Raw genomic sequence first — 18,790 nt, forward strand, 5'->3', positions numbered from 1 at the left:
TTCGACTACATTCCATTATCCTCGTTTTGCTTTTGTTGATGTTCATCTTATATCCTCCTTTCAAGACACTGTCCATTCCGTTCAGCTGCTCTTCCAGGTCTTTTGCCGTCTCTGACAGAATTACAATGTCATCGGCGAACCTCAAAGTTTTTATTTCTTCTCTATGGATTTTAATACCTACTCCGAATTTTTCTTTTGTTTACTTCACTGCTTGCTCAATGTACAGATTGAATAACATCGGGTGTAGGCTACAGCCCTGTCTCACTCCCTTCCCAACCACTGCTTCCCTTTCATGCCCCTCGATTCTTATAACTGCCATCTGGTTTCTGTACAAATTGTAAATAGCCTTTCGCTCCCTGCATTTTACCCCTGCCACCTTCAGAATTTGAAAGAGAGTATTTCAGTTAACATTGTCAAAAGCTTTCTCTAAGTCTACAAATGCTAGAAACGTAGGTTTGCCTTTCTTAATCTAGCTTCTAACATGAGTCGTAGGGTCAGTATTGCCTCACGTGTTCAAACATTTCTACGGAATCCAAACTGATCTTCCCCGAGGTCGGCTTCTACTAGTTTTTCCATTCTTCTGTAAGGAATTGGCGTTAGTATTTTGGAGCTGTGACTTTTTAAACTGATAGTTCGGTAATTTTCACATCTGTCAACACTTGCTTTCTTTGGAATTGGAATTATTATATTCTTCTTGAAGTCTGAGGGTATTTCGCCTGTTTCGTACATCTTGCTCACCAGATGGTAGAGTTTTGTCATGACTGGCTCTCCCAAGGCCGTCAGTAGTTTCAATGGAATGTTGTCTACTCCGGGGGCATTGTTTCGACTCAGGTCTTTCAGTGCTCTGTCAAACTCTTCACGCAGTATCGTATCTCCCATTTCATCTTCGTCTACATCCTCTTCCATTTCCATAATATTATGCTCAAGTACATCGCCCTTGTATAGACCTTCTATATACTCCTTCCATCTTTCTGCTTTCCCTTCTTTGCTTAGAACTGGGTTTCCATCTGAGCTCTTGATGTTCATACAAGTGGTTTTCTTATCTCCAAAGGTCTCTTTAATCTTCCTTTAGGCAGTATCTATCTTACCCCTAGTGAGATAAGCCTCTACATCCTTACATTTGTCCTCTAGCCATCCCTCCTAGCCATTTTGCACTTCCTGTCGATCTCATTTTTGAGACGTTTGTATTCCTTTTTGCCTGCTTCATTTACTGCATTTTTATATTTTCTCCTTTCATCAATTAAATTCAATATATCTTCTGTTACCCAAGGATTTCTACTAGCTCTCGTCTTTTTACCTACTTGATCCTCTGCTGCCTTCACTACTTCATCCCGCAAAGCTACCCATTCTTGTTCTTCTGTATTTCTTTCCCCCATTCCTGTCAATTGTTCCCTTATGCTCTCCCTGAAACTCTGTACAACCTCTGGTTCTTTCAGTTTATCCAGGTCCCATCTCCTTAAATTCCCACCATTTTGCAGTTTCTTCAGTTTTAATCTACAGGTCATAACCAATAGATTGTGGTCAGAGTCCACATCTGCCCCTGGAAATGTTTTACAATTTAAAACCTGGTTCCTAAATCTCTGTCTTACCATTAGATAATCTATCTGAAACCTGTCAGTATCTCCAGGCTTCTTCCATGTATACAGCCTTCTTTCTTTAAAAGAAGGCCTAAAAGAAGTGTGAAGGTACCGTCCGGTAATTGAGACAATAAGTCAGCATTCGAAAGTTGTGCATCCTAGACAATAACAAAGCCCAACGTTGCAGTTTTGGCGCTGTCAGTGGAGGGACGGAATAATGGAACAAAGCCAATACAGGCCAATGATCCGAAATCAAATAGAAACTTCAAATGTATAATTGTTAGTGGAACATGTAGACACCATAGACAATAGCGAGTACCGCTTTTTATAGTTGACTATAATTGCATTTTGCTTTCTTGAGAGTTTTCGAGGAAAAATGATTAGGACTGTCCGACGAATCAATTCTGTGTGAGAGCACTGCACTAATACCATAAAAAGATCCATCCACAGTTAACACCATATTCTTATCTGCATTAAAATGAAATAGACAACGATGACAAAGCTTCCTTTCGCTACTGAAATGCGTCCTGACATTCGTGGGAACACACAAAGCGCAGTCGGCTGAGCGGAGCAACAATTCACGCTGAATTAGCAATAGACTTAATGAAATATGTGAAGTGTCCCATGACTGCCTGCAAGCTCCCTGATATTGCGGGATTCCGGGAGATAGTTAAGCGTATGCAATTACAAATAAGCAGGATGAATACCTTCTGCTGCTACGGTCGCAGGTTCGAATCCTGCCTCGGCTATGGATGTGTGTGATGTTCTTAGGTTAGTTAGGTTTAAGTAGTTCTAAGGCTAGGGGACTGATGACCTCAGATGTTAAATCCCATAGTGCTCAGAGCCATTTGAACCATTTTTTTCTCCGTCGACTATCTGAACATTCAACGAGGCAATGCGCCATTTTACAGATCTAGAATTCTGTCAGAATGCTTTGTGGAACACTCCACGGAGACGTTGGTGCTGTTGTTACTCCCCCGATCACTTGACGGCAACCGTTAAGCATGGTTGAGGGTCGGTCATGGTGAGGGAATGGTTTGCTGGTGATAAAATCGGTGATCTAGTGACAATTAATGGACCGTTAGAGACGGAAGAACATCACAGGATACTGACCAACTCTGCAATTGCGTCTGGCAAGAGACGTATTGTTCGAGGGTTTGTTGTGCAGCTGGACAATGATCCTAAGCGTGCTTCTAAATTGCACGGAGAGTTCGCAATAGAAAATAGAAATGTGGGGAACATAGGCACATGATTTGGTCAAATAACTCATCTGATTTCAATCTCACTGAACTCTCATGGGATGAACTTGACAGGGAGGTCAGAAAACTGAGGTCATCTAATAATATTTAGACGTGTTGGACTGCAATATTGGCAAAAACGCTTCAAAATCTTATCTCAAGAATTTCAAGAATTTGTGCAGCTGTTCTGTTGGCAAAGAGTGGATACTTTAAAGAGGCTAACATCTGAAACATATTGTATTGCACTTAATGATAGACAGAGAAATTATTTTATTTTGTTGGTCTATTTAGTTTGTACGATGTGTTCGTTCATTGAAATAAAGTCTACAGTTTTGATCATGGGTAATCTAAAACTTTTGACCAGTAGTGTGTATAAGACACTTGCAAAATTACTAATCATTTATCAGTCGTTGTTACGTTGCCTGGAGCAGTATTGTATTCTCGTGGATGAAGTATTACTGTTCCATCAGTTGCCGCTGTCGTCCAAGTAGCTGGCGACATCGTTCATCCTCTGCTCATTCCATTATTACCGACTGCTCACTGACTGTTCACTGCCACCCATCGCTGACCCTTTACACATTTCCATAGCGACTTTCTCCTCTCAGATCTGGTTGCACACGACCCTCTTCATTCTCTGTTTGGAACATTGTGATCATCCTTATTCCTGTCTAGCAGCAAATATTCAGAGCTAGTTTTTTCCTGCCACGAGTTTGGTCTCGCCCCCTGACTCATTTGGCGGGTTGGTAAGTGTTATTCACTTACTGTACCCTTGAAAGACCGTCAGGTGGTAAGTGAGAGTCGACTCCTTCCGAAGGCGTTATCGCTTACAGTTCCTCGGGTTTTCCTCACACTTGTCGCACCTGGGCGTCTGCCAAGAAGCTCAGTCAGAATTGTTCAACTTGTTTTCTTACATATAAGTAGAACATTCCCTGGTCACGACAAGGATTCCATACGGTGCACCAATAGTCCAGAAAAGGATGGACAAGCATAGTATACACGATCTCTTTAGCAGATTTGTTGCATCTTCTAAGTATTCTGCGAATAAGACGCAGTGTACTGTTTGCCTTTGCAACAAAATTTTCGTCATTGTGGCTCCAATTAAAATTGTTTGTAATTGTAATCCCCAGGTACTCATTTGTGCTGACAACCTTTAAGTCAGTGTGATTTGTCGTGTGAACGAAATCGAACGAATTCTTTTAGGACGCGAGTTGAGGTCCTCGTACTTTTTACCGTCTAGCTTGAGTTGTCAGTTTCCACACTACGCAGATACCTTGTTTAAATAATTTTGATCTTCTGACTACTTTAAAAGACTGTAAAGGACAGTATCTTCTACAAATATTCTAAGAGGATTGCTCATATTGTCTCCTAAACAGTTTATACGACTTATGAACATAAGGCGGCCTTTATCACTTTCTTGGGAAAACTACAGATAGCACTCTTGTCTCACTATATGACTTTCCGTAAATTACGGTGTTCGCTTTGGTATGCGTGGTGTTTTCTACATCTGTTTACTGTCTTATTTTTCTGGCAGGTAACAGAGAATAGAAACATGTCTCGAAAGTATTTTTCAAGATGTAGGAGCTATGGAATACCTCAATACGCTTTGTTAGGATTTAATGTCTCGTCGACAGTGAGGGAACTGTAAATGGATCACATGATCGGACTACATAAGTATGGACAAGGAATCTGTGTCCTATTCGAAGGAACTATCCCGGTATTTGCCTCCAGTTATTTACGGAAACCACAGAAAGCCTAAATTAGGATAGTAGGACGGCCACTAATCCAAAATAGGAGTCCACTGTGTTAACCAACGTACCACCTCGCTCGATTTGAGTCCCTGTACTGGAAAAAAATTTCATCATTAGTGTTGGGTCACCAAAGGGAGAAAGTTCACGATTAGCGCATTATGCCCAGCTGTTCTGTATTATACGTCGAACCTCTCCATTGCCTCAAGGACTGAGATCATGTGGCAGTATTGATGGAAAGTCGTCCGTCGGATGGTGGCGTTCAACTCAGTGGCTGTCTTGATAGTAACCGAGACGAGCAGACTACGTACAAAGATTTAGTTTTGACACCTCCTTTCTTTTCATTTGCATCATCATTGATAGTATGAAAAGCGCAGCAGTACCTACACTACACAGGCATTTCTCGCAGTCATCTCCCTGACATAGGCTGAAGGGAGTAGGTTACTGCCTCAGATTTTTTCGCACTCTTCTATGAAAATAAATTACAAGGTTCGCGGTCCAACAAGTGATCATGCTTCGTCATGAGCGATTTGAGTGTCTCCGACGTAATTGCGGTTGACTGACTGTTCGCAGGCCTAGCAGTTTAGTTTGAGAATGATTTCCAGGATACTTATCACAACGATATGATACGGTCTCGAACGTGTCCAGTCATTATATCCGGATACAATGCCAATATTATAGATACATATTTCGAACAGTTAGAAGGGAAAGGAAGCCAGTGTGCATACCGGGGGGGGGGGGGGGGGTTCATTCCGGATGCCATGAAGAGTACAGGGTGCAGCCAACTGCAGGTAGTGGCTCAGGTCGGTACCAATGACGTGTGTGTCCGCTTAATGCCTTAATAGGTCAGGAGTCTATTACACACAGAGCGGCTACACGGGTCGCTGGGCTGTTTGGAACTGACTGGGCGGTTTTTTTAAGTTAGAGGGTCTCAGGAAACCACAGAAAGGGTGTCCATCTGAAAGGAGGCAGGTAAAATACAATAAGGTAGTTTTAGAGACGACCGGTATTGTAGTTGTAAATTGTCGTAGCTGTGTTGGGAAAGAACCACAGCTCCAAACCCTAATCAAATGCGCTGAAGCTTAAATACTTATAGGTACGGAAAGCTGGCTAAGGCTGGAAATAAGTTCAGCCGAATTTTTTTCAAACGATCTAAGAGTGTTTAGAAAGGATAGATTAAATACAGTTGTTGGTGGAGTATTTATTGCTGTCAGAAGTAGTTTACCTTGCAGTGAATTTGAAGTAGACAGTTCCTGCGAAATAGTATGGGTAGAGGTTATACTTGACAATCGGACTTAACTATTAATTGGATCGTTTTACCGCTTTTTCCCGACTCAGAAGATATATTTTCGAACAGTTCAAAGAAAACTAGAGTCTCATTTCAAATAGGTACCCCACTCATACAATTGTAGTCGGTGGTGACTTCAATCTACACTCGATATGCTGGAAAAATTATACGTTCAAGAACGGCGGCAAGCATTAAACGTCATCCTACATTGCACTGAATCCTTCCTCAGAAAAGCATTTTGAACAATTAGTTGATAAGCCCACTCGAAGCATAAATGGTTGCGAAATCATGCTTGACCTGTAGCAACGAATAATCGTGGAAAAATAGTATCATGACGAATGCAGGGATTAGCGACCACAAGTCAGTTGATGCTAGGCTGAATACCGTAACACCTACAACAATCCAAAAGAAACGCAAAGTGCATATATTTTAAAAAGCTGATAAAAATACTCTCAACGTATTTTCAAGAGACAGTCTTCACTCTTTCCGATCTCATCATGTAAGCGCAGAAATGATGTGGAATGATTTCAAAGAATAGTATCGACAACAATTGAGAGATATATACCACATAAATTAATAAGTGATGGTACTGATCCCCAATGGTACACAAAACGGATCATAACTCTGTTGCAGAAGCGACGAAAAAAGCATGCCAAATTTAAAAGAAGGCAAAATCCTCAAGATTTGCAAAGTTCAAATGTAGCCCGTACTTCAATGCGAGATGCTTTTAATAATTTCCACAACGAAACTGGTCATACATAAAGCACACTAGTGGCAAGACGCAATCAGTACCTTCACTGCGCAGTAACAATGCTGAAGTCACTGATGACAGTGCCACTACAACAGAGTTATTAAACACGGTTTTCCAAAACTCCTTGCCGGCCGCGGTGGTCTCGCGGTTCTAGGCGCTCAGTCCGGAACCGTGCGACTGCTACGGTCGCAGGTTCGAATCCTGCCTCGGGCATGGATGTCTGTGATGTCCTTAGGTTAGTTAGGTTTAAGTAGTTCTAAGTTCTAGGGGACTGATGACCACAGCAGTTGAGTCCCATAGTGCTCAGAGCCATTTGAACCATTTTGAACCAAAACTCCTTCACCAAAGACGACGAAGTAAATATTCCTGAATTAGAAATAAGAACAATTTCCAAGATGGGAAACATAGAAGTAGATATCCTCGGTGTAGCAAAGCAGCTTAAATCACTTAATAATGGCAAGGCCTCCGGTCCAGATTGTATACCAGTCAGTTTCCTTTCAGAGTATGCACATACAATAGCTCATATTTAGCAATTGTATTCAACCGCTGGCTCACAGAAAGATCCGTGCCTAAACACTGGTATATTGCTCAAGTCACACCAATGCCCAAAACGGGAAATAGGAGTAATCCGCTGAATTACAGGCCCGTATCACTAACGTCGATTAGTGGAAGTGTTTTTTTTAAGATATACTGTGTTCCAACTTTATGCACGACCTCGAAGAAAACTATTTATTGACACACAGCGCAGATTCAGAAAATATCGTTCTTGTGAAACACAACTAGCTCTTTATACTTATGAAGTAATGAGTGCTATCGACAGGGGATGACAAATTGATTCCATAGTTTTAGATTTCCAGAAGGCTTTCGGCACCGTTCCTCACAAGGGTCTTCTAACCAAACTGCGTGCCTATGGAACAGTGCCTCAGTTGTGCGACTGGAGTCGAGATTTCCTGCCAGAAAGGCCACAGTTCGTAGTAATAGACCGAAAGTCATCGAGTAAAACCGAAGTTCAAAATGGCTCTGAGCACTATGGGACATAACATCTGAGGCCATCAGTCACCTAAAACTTAGAACTACTTAAACTTAACTAACCCAAAGACATCACACACATCCATGCCCGAGGCAGGATTCGAACCTGCGACCGTAGCAGTCGCGTGGTTCCAGACTGAAGCGCCTAGAACCGATCTGCCACAACGGCCGGCAAAACCGAAGTAATATCCGGCGTTCCCCACGGAAGTCTTATAGGCCCTCTACTGTTCCCGATCTATATAAACGACATAGGAGACAATCTGAGTAGCCCTCTTAGATTGCTTACAGATGATGCTGTTATTTACCGTCTTGTAAAGTCATCAGATGACCAAAACGAATTCCAAAATGATTTAGATAAGATATCTGTTTGGTGCAAAAAGTGGCAGTTGACCCTGAATAAAGGAAAATGTGAAATTTCGATTCCGCAATAAGTCACACAAATCTGAACGATATAAATTCAACTAAATACGTAGGAACGATCTCATAGATCATGTTGGGGGTAGAGCAAACGAAGGACTGCGGTTCATTGGCAGAACACTTACAAGGGAACCTCCCCATCGCACCCCCCTCAGATTTAGTTATAAGTTGGCACAGTGGATAGGCCTTGAAAAAGTGAACACAGATCAATCGAGAAAACAGGAAGAAGTTGTGTGGAACTATGAAAAAATAAGCAAAATACACTAACTGAGTAGTCATGGGCAACATAGGCCACATCAAGGATGTTGTGAGCTCTAGAGCGCCACGGTCCCGTGGTTAGCGTGAGCAGCTGCGGTACGAGAGGTCCTTGGTTCAAGTCTTCCCTCGAGTGAAACGTTTAAATTTTCATTTTCAGACAATTATCAGAGTTCAGGCACTCACACATAATCGACTTCGCTCTCCAAAATTCCAGGACATGTTCAGATTTGCTTGGACATATGCAGAATTTGACGGTCTACACACGGAAAAATTTGAAAACGTTAAAAACATATGTTTTGACAGAGCACAGAGAAAACTGTGCAACTATGAAACTGTTGCATTCATTTTTTGCGGTTTATGTGTGACACTCTTATGTTTTCATTACTTTTTTGGAAGTGATTATCACATCCACAAGAAAATCTAAATTGGGCAAGGTAGAAGAATCTTTTTACCCATTCGCCAAGTGTGCAAGTTAGGTGGGTCGACAACATATTCCTGTCATGTGACGCACGTGCCGTCACCAGTGTAGTATAGAATATGTCAGACGTGTTTTCCTGTGGAGGAATCGGTTAACTTATGACCTTGCGATCAAGTCTTTTCGGTTCCCATTGGAGAGGCACGTCCTTTCGTCTACTAATCGCACGGTTTTGCGGTGCGGTCGCAAAACACAGACACTAAACTTATTACAGTGAACAGAGACGTCAATGAACGAACGGACAGATCATAACTTTGCAAAAATGAAGTAAGTAAAATTTTCGCTTAGGTGAGAACTTGAACCAACGACCTCTTGCTTCGCAACTGCTCACGCTAACCACGGGACCACGGCGCTCCTGTACTACCAGCCTCCTTGATGTTGCCTATGTTGCCCATGGACTACTCAGTTTGTATATTTTGCTTATTTTTTATAGTTCCACACAACTTCTTCCTGTTTTCTCGATTGATCTGTGTTCAGTTTTTCAAGGTCTATCCACTGTGCAAAATTATAACTAAATCTGAGGGGGGTGCGATGGGGAGTTTCCCTTGTTAGCAGGTACAACAGGTCAACTAAAGAGACTGATTACACCACGCTTGTCCGCCATATTCTGGAGTATTGCTGTGCGGTGTGGCATCCGCATCAAGTGGGACTGACGGATGACATCGAAAAAATACAAAGAAGGTCAGCTTGTTTTGTATTATGGTGAAATAGGGGAGATAGTGCCACAGACAAGACACGTGAATTGGAGTGGCAATCATTAAAACAAAGGCGTTATTCGTTGCGACAGGATCTTCTCATGGCCGGCCAAGTGGCCAAGCGGTTCTAGGCGCTACAGTCTGGAATCGCGCGACCGCTACGGTCGCAGGTTCGAATCCTGCCTTGGGCATGGATGTGTGTGATGTCCTTAGGCTAGTTAGGTTTAAGTAGCTCTAAGTTCTAGGGGACTGATGACCACAGCAGTTAAGTCCCATATTGCTCAGAGCCATTTGAACCATTTATGATCTTCTCATGAAATTTCAATCACCAGTTTTCTCCTCCAATTGCGAAAACATTATGTTGGCATCCACCTGCATGGGGAGAAATGATCATCACGATAAAATAAGAGAAATCAGCGCTCGCACACAAAACTTTAAATGCTCGTTTTTCCCGCGCGCCGTTCGAGAGTGGAACAGTAGAGAGACAGCTTGAAGGTGGTTCGTTGAACCCTCTGTCAGGCATTTTATTGTGAATAACAGAGTAATGATGTAGATAGATGCAGATGAGCTGGTAGCACAACATCTTGGGCCTATTAGACAGTTACATACGGTGCCAGACAATACATTGATCACAAGTTGCTGCTAGTGATGTCTAACAGTAGTTATGCTATAAGGATATTCATCCACACACCAAAGCAGGTTCCGAAAATTTGCTATCTGTTTCTTCTAAATGTTGCCCCATCTGTAAACAATAGTGGCGATACAAACAACGAATTGGCAGTTTTCCAACAAACCTTCAGCAGTCGTTCTACCATGGTCGTTTTCAGCCATTTTCTACATTTTTTGTTGTTGTTAGAGATGACGTTGTATTTTGCGCCGCATTTGTAAATATTTTCCGCTCTGCACATTTGAGTGCTGTATTATATCTTACAGAAATTTGTAATTTATTCTTCAGGTATAGAATTTAATCGTGAGTAAAACGCTGCGTATTTATATTTTATACAGACAGTTAAATCATACTTCGTCGGTCGAGCACCATCGTGTACCTTGAAACAGGAGAAGGTCTTAAACCATGGAAGATGTGATACTTGCAAATAAACTGAGTTTCTTTAATGTCCTACCAGTTTTATCTGCCTTGAAAATGGCAATTTGTGTTAGTTTCTAACAGGTTCTATTTCAAAACGTATATAATTTGTTAATAGTTTTTGACAACACTTCTGCTTAATTTATTTTCAGTTACTGACCACTGGTGCGTAATAGAGTAATTGTGTAACAGATTGACGATTAAATACAGTATAGACTACATTTACTCGATTGCAATGCTTTTAAGTTTGAGTGGAATATTTGTTCCTAGGTAAATGGTCATGTTGTACCGTGGAATGTGCTTTCATATGTGAAAAACTTTAATTTTCCGGAGTAATTTCTTAATTTCCGAAAAAAACTTCAGCATGTGAAAAGCGAGCTTCATCACTGAAAAATGGAAAAATATATATATTAAACTTCAAATACATGCGATCTCATGCAGTCCAACATCAGGTCACTGCCACAGCATTTGGATATCGTACGATTCGACCAGCTGGCGAACAGGAAATTTACAGTGAGATGCTTTTCAAACTGTCAGTTGCCGATAACGCTATCCGAAACTATAACGCCCCATTTCCGTGTCCTTTACCGTGATCAGTTAATATCTAACGACTTTGAAGCCCCTTCTGTACCCTGTCAGACCTAGTAAAGATACCAAACACGAGATACACTAATGTATCCTGCTGGCCGTTTCACTTGTCAAGGAACTGAAACTCTAGACATTTACATACCCGCCATTTGTGAGTACGTGTACCAAGTCACCTTAACAGCCGACCATGTCTTCTGAGTGCTACATTTTCTTTTGTCAGGTAGTCTGTTTATGGACATCTACATCATTACTCTGCTATTCGCAATAAAGTGGCTGGCAGGGGGTTCAATGAACCACCTTCAAGCTGTCTCTCTACCGTTCCACTCTCGAACGGCGAGCGGGAAAAACGAGAATTTAAAGTTTTGTGTGCGAGCGCTAATTTCTCTTATTTTATCGTGATGATCATTTCTCCCTACGCAGGTGGGTGCCAACATAAGGTTTTCGCAATCGGAGGAGAACACTGGTGATTGAAATATCATGAGGAGATCCCGTCGCAACGAAAAACGCCTTTGTTTTAATGATTGCCACTCCAATTCACGTCTCATGTCTGTAGCACTATCTCCCCTATCTCTCTTTAATACAAAACGAGCTGTCCTTCTTTGTACTTTTCGGATGTAATCCGTCAGTCCCACCTGATGAGGATCCCAACCCGCACAGCAATATTCCAAGATAGGGCGAACAAGCGTGGTGTAAGCAGTCTCTTTAATAGACATGTTGCACCTCCTAAGTGTTCTGCCAATGAATCGCAGTCCTTGGTTTGCTCTACCCACAACGTGATGTATGAGATCGTTCCTAGATAGGTTATTTGTATATGTAATCCCTAAGTATTTAGTTGAATACAATCCTTCATATTTGTGTAACTTATCGCGGAATCGAAATTTTGCGGATTTCTTTTATTGCTAAATCACTTTACAATTCGTTTCGGTCATCTGATGACTTTACAAGACGGTAAATGACAGCGTCATCTGCAAACAATCTAAGAGGGCTATTCAGGTTGTCTTCTATGTCGTTTATATAGATCTGGAACAGTAGAGAGCGTATAACACTTCCGGGGGTAACCCCGGATATTACTTTGGTTTTAATCGATGACCTTCCGTCTATTACTACGAACTGTGACCTTTGTGGCAGGAAATCTCGAATCCAGGCGCACAACTGAAGCGCTATTCCATAGGCACGCAGTTTGGTTAAAAGACGCTTGTTAGGAACAATGTCGAAAGCCTTCTGGAAACCTAAAAATATGGAATCTTCATGAGTATAAAAACCTTGTTGTGTTTCACAAGAACGATATTTCCTGAATCTGTGCTATATGTCAACAAATCGTTTTCTTCGAGGTCATGCATAATGTTCATACACTGTAAATGTTGAACAACCCTACTGCAAATCGACGATAATGATAGGGGCTTGTAATTCAGCGGATTACTCCTGTTTCCCTTTTTGGGTATTGGTGCCATTTAGAGACGGGTCGTCCACGGCATGCCAGACTTCACGTGTGTAGTGTGTGCGGTACGTGGGCGGACTAACGCCTGGCCTGTTAATTCGCGTTTCTCGGTCCTCGGAAGTAGACGAAACAGTGCAACATTTCATTTAACATTACTGTGGGGCATTCTGCGGTCGGCACAACACTCTTGAGTTTCCTCAGAACTGTGGTGTCAGCGCTGTTTACCCATCGCTATTTGCTCGTGGTATGAAGGACGTTCACGGGTTCAGTGGCTGTTTGCATAGAAAGATCTATGGTCACTGTATTTTAAAATGAATGGGAACGACAGAAGAGAGAAATGAGAATTCTCAATTCCCCTCAGCAACTGGTACTGCTTATTTGCTACGGAACAACATTATAACACCATGTAGATAGAATTTAAACACTTAAATGACAATGAACGAGCAAAAAATTACAACGATCTACATACGGGATTCATTGTTCTACAAATCAAGAAGGACTTTGTGCTAAATTTGCAGGCATGGAGCGCTTGAAGAAACTGGGAGTACGAATAGTAAAAGTTCTGAAGTTGCACCCATTATTCCAGTCTCAGTTGCAACAGTTTTCAAAGGAAATAAACGAAGAGTATGTAGCCGTCATATATTGCTGCAAAGTGCGTTGGTTAAATCAAGGGGCATGCCTGGAACTATTATTAGATTTAAATTTCGCAATTGTTGAATTTATGAAGGAAAAAGGAGTGCAGGAACGAAATTGGGAACATCCAGACTGGATTAGAGACTTCGCATTTTAAGTGGACTCGACTGCACACTGCCCACAGGTAGACATTGTAAAATAACTTCTTTCTTGTTTGATGTGGATCCATTTAAAAAGAAAATCGCGTTAAGAAGAGACACTTTCTGACAAAGACAATCCAGTTCCCTAAGCTCACTGACGTAAAAACAAGAGCGAGGTTTGAAGAATTCATTGTGGCCTTGCTTGAATTACTAAGATAGTTTTATAAAAGTTTTTGAGGTCACTGTAATCTTACATCTGTTTTAGAGCTGTTTTCGAGACCATTTGCCGTTTCAGTTGGAAGCGCTCCTTTGCATGTGCAGATATAACTGATTGGCCTACAAGGTAATTCCTGTTTTAGTTACAAATCATTTACGTTAAACTGTCCAGGACGTCTACATTGCTTTTCTCAGGTAGATTTTCCAAGTCTCCACAGTGAGGTTGCAAAGTACTGCAATATCTCTGCCGACGTATTTGTGTAAGAGACCTTTTTTCGATTACATGGCAACTTGACAGCGAAACTCTGAAATTGTCTGCGTCTGTCCGTATGCCTGCAGTTTGTACCAGACAAAAATTATATTATGACTTCAGCGCGCCAGAAATAATTAATAAATTCTGAAAACTTGTTTTATTTTTGATCTATGTTGTTGAGAAATGTGAACTATAAAACCAAGTCATTTGCGGTACGACTGTACTGCTATTTAAATGCGACGAGTTCGTTTTCTTGCGTCTTCCCCCTCCTCGCGCTCAGACGGCTCATCGTGGCGGTGGGGGAAATGAGAATGAGGCTGAGGGCTTTGGCACTCAGGCCTGCGAGCCAGAATCTTGGCCACTCTTGATTTACATGGACTGTATTCAGAAATTCTTCCAGTATTGATACTGGATGCAGCATCAATGCGGTTTACGCATATGAGACTCCATCACATCTCATTCTTACAGTTAGATCTGCACTGAATGACACCAAAACATTTGGATGGGTTTGTGTTGACCAGTTTCATGTCCCGCACGTTCTCCATACCTCAGTCCTGAGGATTATTACATTTGAGATCATCTACAACAAATGGTTAATACAGCAGATATTCCTTACACAGAGACATATTGTCAGTGTGTCATTGTAGAGGTTCCATAGACATGCGACCCGATCAGAAAAATGTGACATACTTAGTGATCCCCAAAAAGCACGTGGTGCAGTGCAGAGACAGTCAGTGGTGGGGCAGTCATCAGTTTGGCGGGTAACTACTACAGCTTCAAAATACTTCGTGTATCTGTATACCATTGAGCCTAAACATTTTGACAATTTGCTTAATAGCGTGTGATCCTGCAGAAGACGCCATCGCCGTTAGGGGAGACATCAAGTATGCAAGGTTCTAAATGGCTCTGAGCACTATGGGACTTAACATCTAAGGTCATCAGTCCCCTAGAACTTAGAACTACTTAAACATAACCAACCTAAGTACATCACACACATCCATGCCCGAGGCAGGATTCGAACCTGCGACCGTAGCGGTCGCGCGGTTCCAGACTGTAGCGCCTAGAACCACTCGACCAACCCGGCCGGCTCAAGTATGGAAGGATGCAAGTGCTCTGAAATAATGATCACGTAGTCCACGGTGCCTTAGATTATTACCACAGCTCCCATGGAAGCCCTGGTGAATGTTCCACGTTTTATCGGTCTGTGTCCGTGATGTGTTTTGAGCATCTGTTCGACTAGATGCCGGCGCAACTGGACACGACCATTAACGTGGTGTAATAAGAAACGTGATATATCGGACCGGGCGATACAGTTCCATTTATCAACGGTCCAGTATCTAAGATATCGTCCCCTCTACAGACGTAACTGACAATGTCGTTGGGTCAAATGGGAACACGTAGGAATCGTCTGCTGCAGAGCCCCATGTTGAACAATGTACGCTGAACGGTATGCTCTGAAACACCTGTGCTTATATGTCAATGTACTCTGTCATCAGCTCTGCCACTGATCGCCGCTTAGACGTGGATGTCCAACCCGTTATTGCCTACTCGTTCTTTCACAGTTGCGCAATCACTTTCCACATTCTTCCACGGCAGTACCAAGAGAGCAGCTGATCAGCTTCGTCGTTCCCGTGATGCTCGTGCCACGGTTCTGGGTATTAACAATCTGGCCTTTGTCAATGCCGCTGATTACAGTCGATTCCCTATTTGCGGACCGTATCGTTGCTCGAATATTCCTCATTCATTTCTACTCCGATCATACACTACTGGCCATTAAAATTGCTACACCGCGAAAATGACGTGCTACAGACGGGAAATTTAACCGACGGGAAGAAGATGCTGTGATATGCAAATGATTAGCTTCTCACAGCATTCACACAAGGTTGGCGCCGGTGGCGACACCTACAACGTGCTGACATGAGGAAAGTTTCCCACCGATTTCACATACACAAACAGCAGTTGACCGGCGTTGCCTGGTGAAACGTTGTTTTCATTCCTCGTGTAAGGAGGAGAAATGCGTACCATCACGTTTACCACTTTGATAAAGGTCGGATTGTAGTCTATCGCGATTGCAGTTTATCGTATCGCGACATTGCTACTCGCGTTGGACGAGATCCAATGACTGTTGGCAGAATATGGAGTCGGTGGGTTCAGGAGGGTAATACGGAACGCTGGGCGAGATCCTAACGGCTTCGTATCACCAGCAGTCGAGATGACAGGCATCTTATCCGCATGGCTGTAACGGATCGTGCAGCCACGTCTCGATCCCTGAGCCAACAGATGGGGACGTTTGCAAAACAATAACCATCTGCACGAACAGTTCGACGACGCTTGCAGCAGCATGGACTGTCAGCTTGGAGACCATGGCTGCGGTTACCCTTGACGCTGCATCACAGACAGGAGCGCCTGCGATGGTGTACTCAACGACGAACCTGGGTGCACGAATAGCAAAACATCATTTTTTCGGATGAACCCAGGTTCTGGTTACAAGATCATGATGGTCGCATCCGTGTTTGGGGGCATCGCGTGAACAGTGGACGTTACATTTCAGATGTGTAACAACCCGTGGCTCTACCCTTCATTCGATCCCTGCAAAACCCTACATTTCAGCAGGATAATGCATGACCGCATGTTGCAGGTCCTGTACGGGCATTTGAGGATACAGAAAATCTTCGACTGCTGCCCTGGCCAGCACATTCTCCAGATCTCTCACCAATTGAAAACGTCTGGTCAATGGTGGCCGAGCAACTGGCTCGTCACAATACGCCAGTCACTACTCTTGATGAATTGTGGTATCGTGTTGAAGCTGCATGGGCAGCTGTACCTGTACATGCCATTCAAGCTCTGTTTGACTCAATGCCCAGGCATATAAAGGCCGTTATTACGGCCAAAGGTGGTTGTTCTGGGTACTGATTTCTCAGGATCTATGCACTCAAATTGCGTGAAAATGTAATCACATGTCAGTTCTAGTGTAATATATTTGTCCAATGAATACCCGTTTATCATCTGCATTTCTTCTTGGTGTAGCAATTTTAATGGCCAGTAGTGTACATTTTCCTGACCACATCACGTGTCCGAAACGCCACCAGGCGGCAATCAGTTTAGCGGTTTGTAACGGTCATTATGTTTTTCCCATCACTTTGTACTTGAAGTAGTTGTTTCAAATCTCATTTGACAGTCGCTTTCTCTGTTTCCCTTGTCATGCTTACGTGGTCTTGTTGATCGCACACGACGCGAAAGTTGCAATGTGCTCTGCAGTCAAATAAAGCCACGGAAAACAGTTAAAAAGCAGCGAGAAACAAATTGTGCGTAATGTTTGCGACAGACTTTCCTGCTCCTCGTTATCTATCATACATTTCACGTTCCCCCTGATACCTCTGGAAGAGTATTCCGGAGTTTTACGGTGTATTATTATACGCTAATGCTGCAGCTGTAACCTAATACTCGTTTGGCGCTAATGCCAGTGGCGGGAAGGGCAGTGTAGTTGCACGTTAAATATTGCAGTAAGGCAATGCGAGAGCTGCGAAACTGTACGTGACAGGGTATCATTTACGTCCCGCAGGATGAGACTCCAGTGAACGCAGTAATGTACATGGACGAAAGCATAGCGCAATGTTTCCTTCCATGTCATAATTACAATGGGCAGAGCTGATTGCTAAGAGCGAAAACAAGTAACAAGCTCTATATCAGCGTCAGGTAATATTACACTTTTAATTAATTATTATTTAGAGAACGACTTCCTGTAGATTGATTGATGCCGTCCTTGTTTCAACTTTCACAGACACTATCGCAGAATACGGTACGGAACGCATATACACGTTTGCACGACCGGTTTCTGTCATTTCAAAGACAATTACCCACATCCACAACGAAAACCACCAATTTGTTTATTTTTAATCAGCAGTCAGACCACCGGGAGCAATGGAGCTCTCACCGACCAGAAAATAGCTGGGTAAAGTTGTGATAGCTACTCGCTGAGAAAGATCCGAAACGGTTTCTTAATAACACGAACTCGCTACGGTGCCACTAAGTCACCCGAGATAGAATGAGGTGACAAAAGTCATGGGATAGCGATATTCACATACACAGGTGGTGGTAGTATCGCGTACACAAGGTAAAAAACGGCAGCGCGTTGGCGATGCTGTCGTTTGTGCTCAGGTGATTCATGTGAGATGGTTTCCGACCTGATTATGGCCGCACGACAGGAATTAACAGACTCTGACCGCGAAATGATAGCTGAAGCTAGTCGCATGGAACATTCCATTTCGGAAATCGCTAGGAAATTCAATATTCCGCTGGGAAGAGTGTGCCCAAATTTCGGGCATTACCTCAGTCCACAGACAACCCAGTGGCCGACGGCCTTCACTTAACGACCGAAAGCAGCAGCGTCTGCGTAGAGTTGTCAAAGCTGACAGACGAGCAACACTGCATGAAATAGGCGCAGAAACACACGTGGGACGTTCGACGAACGTATCCAGTAATACAGTGAGGCGGAATTTGGCGGTAATGGGTTATGGTAGCAGACGACCGACGCGAGTGCCTTGCTAACAGCACGATATCGTCTGCAGCGTCTCTCTTGGGCTTGTGACCATATCGGTTGGACCCTAGACGACTGGAGAACCGTGGTTGTATCTGATGAGTCACGATTTAAATTGGTAAAAACTGATGGAAGGTTCGAGCGTGACGCAGACCCCACGAAGCCATGTACCCAAGTTGTCAACAAGGCACTGAGCGAGCTGGGGTGGGTCCATAATGTTGCGACCTGTGTTTACGTGGAATGGACTGGATCCTCTGGCCCAGCTGAACCGATGGATGATTGGAAATGTTTATGTTCGAGTACTTGGAGACCATCTGCAGCCATTCATGGAATTAATGTTCCCAAACAACGATGGAATTTTGATGGACGACAATGCACAATGTCACCGGGTCACAACTATTCCCGATTGGTTTGAATAACATTCTAGA

The sequence above is a fragment of the Schistocerca piceifrons genome, chromosome X, assembly GCF_021461385.2.
Source record: "Schistocerca piceifrons isolate TAMUIC-IGC-003096 chromosome X, iqSchPice1.1, whole genome shotgun sequence".
Taxonomy (NCBI): domain Eukaryota; kingdom Metazoa; phylum Arthropoda; class Insecta; order Orthoptera; family Acrididae; genus Schistocerca; species Schistocerca piceifrons.